This window comes from Herpailurus yagouaroundi, unplaced genomic scaffold, assembly GCF_014898765.1.
Source record: "Herpailurus yagouaroundi ecotype Mexico unplaced genomic scaffold, PumYag 163, whole genome shotgun sequence".
Taxonomy (NCBI): Eukaryota; Metazoa; Chordata; class Mammalia; order Carnivora; family Felidae; genus Herpailurus; species Herpailurus yagouaroundi.
The window spans coordinates 18,416,289-18,418,630 of record NW_024412404.1 but is presented as its reverse complement, the minus strand read 5'-3'; the positions used below and the strand labels follow the sequence as shown (position 1 = coordinate 18,418,630).

General features: G+C 48.8%; 1 protein-coding gene across 2 annotated transcripts in view; it reads left to right on the top strand.

Moving 5' to 3' along the window:
• DLG5 (discs large MAGUK scaffold protein 5) overlaps positions 1 to 2,342 on the top strand; it is a 127,762-nt gene that overhangs the window by 65,574 nt on the left and 59,846 nt on the right. The gene's annotated exons all lie outside the window — the stretch shown is intronic.

Sequence of the window (2,342 nt, the reverse complement as noted above, 5' to 3'; positions counted from 1 at the left end):
CTCCCACCTCCCGTCCATCCTCCCACTCATCCTCCATCCTCCCACCTCCCATCCATCCTCCCACCTCCCATCCATCCTCCCACTCATCCTCCATCCTCCCACCTTCTGTCCATCCTCCCACCTCCCGTCCATCGTCGCACTCATCCTCCATCCTCCCACCTTCCGTCCATCCTTTCACCCATCATCCATCTTTCTACCCATCCCTTATTCTTCCAACCCCCCATCCACCCACCCATCATCCATCCTTCTACCCCCACCCCTTTCCATTCTTCCCCTGTATCCATGTGATCGTTTTGCAAGTATTTTTGGAGTGTCTGCCTAGTGTGAAGCACTGGGGTATCCGAGCAGACACTATACCCTTGCTCTGTTGAACTCTGCAGTCTAATGGGGGAGACTAAGGCTAGTCAAATAATCACACACATCTGTGTATCACTGTCAATGGTACACATTGCAAGGGCTATGGAGGAGGTGCTGTGCAGTGCTGTTCATTGTGTAATAGGAATTTGACTTAATAAGGGGACTTGGGGGTCTCTAGTTTCCTTCCTTTATATGGATCGTGTGAGAACACAGATGGAGAGAAGCTTGGAAATAGAGAAGCCCTATGCAGATTTGAGATGGAGTAGTTACTGTCATTACTTTTTGGTGGGAATGTGGCCTCTTCCTTTGCTGCTGGATTGCATTCCAAGTTAGTTTTTTCTCTTTGCTCAGCTCTTGTTGCACATGGGCAAAGGCATGAAGGGTGGGCCAGTCATTTCAGAAAACTGACTTGCTGTGAGTGATGTTGGCCAGTTCCTGTCTTGTAGCTTATGGACTGGAGACTGGAATTGCTTGGTTTTATGGTAGGAGCCGAGGCCATGTTCTAGTCCATCGATGGTTGCATGTTTGGGGTTGGAAGGCAATCCTAGTGAGCGGCAGGGTGTCCTCTGAGCACTGTCACAGAACGCCCTGTCCCCATCAAAACCATTTATGGCTCCTGGAGTTAAAGCGGGACTGTTGGGGCTTGCTCGAGACAGAGCTCATATAGGATGATCTGAACTCGTCTGATAATTTAGCATGACATTATCTTCTTTGCTTTTTTTTTCATTTACAATTAAAACTTTTTAAATTGTGAAACTGGGGGCGCCTGGGTGGCGCAGTCGGTTAAGCGTCCGACTTCAGCCAGGTCACGATCTCACGGTCCGTGAGTTCGAGCCCCGCGTCAGGCTCTGGGCTGATGGCTCGGAGCCTGGAGCCTGTTTCCGATTCTGTCTCCCTCTCTCTCTGCCCCTCCCCCGTTCATGCTCTGTCTCTCTCTGTCCCAAAAATAAATAAAAACGTTGAAAAAAAAATTAAAAAAAAATTGTGAAACTGTCACAGACTTACAGGAGAGTTGCAAGTGTAGCACAATTTTTCCTTCTTATTCCAGAACAAACTGCCAACCTGTGTGCTTTTCATGAACAAGGGTGTTCTCCTATATAACAGTAATACAAACATCAACGTCAGGAAGCCAACACTGATACATAATACCATCTAATCATCAGCCCCCATTTGAGTTTTCCCAGTCGTATACATAGTGTCTTTAATAGGAAGAGGATCCAGTCCAGAACAAAGCAGTGCATTTACTTTTCTGTCTCTTTGGTCTGCTTCAGTCTGGAAGGGCTCCTCAGGCTGTGACGTATGTAGCTGTGATGCTTTAGAAGATTACAGGCCAGTTACTTTGTAGCATGTCCCTCCACCTGGATTTGTCCAAGCTCCCGGTTGGATGGACTGCCATAGAAGGGACACTGCCACCTTCTCCCTGTGTCTTAGAGACTGGGACTTGACTGGATAGGAGCCATTACCAGTGATGTTTCCTTTGATCACTAAATGAAGGTGTGCTCTCCGGGCTTCACTGCAGAGTTACTTGTTTTCCCCTCGCCTGCCTGCCTGCCTGCCTGCCTGTCTCTCTCTGTGTGCACTCCTGATTCCCTGTTTTATTTGGTGGGTTGGGATTCATTGTCGCCAGTGGGAGCCTCTTCAGGACTGCTTCTCTGTCTTTTTGACAGGTCCTTCCCACTCTTTGAGCACTTTTTTGTTCTTTGGCACAAGAAAATGTCCCAGGCTCATTTTATTTCCTGCCCCTGCCTTGGGAATCAACCATTTCTCCAAGGAGTCCTCATTCCTTTTAATAGAGGATGGCACTTAGAAGCAAGGTCTGAATGTTGGGTCTGCATGTAGCTACTAGGTATAGTGATAGTAGTATAGTGATACTACTGGGTATCACTGCTCCCAAGTCCTCTCAGTGGCCAGAATAGGGAATATCTGAGTACTCCATCACCACCCCCGGGCGGGGGGGGGGGGGGGGGGGGGGGGGGGGGGGGGGG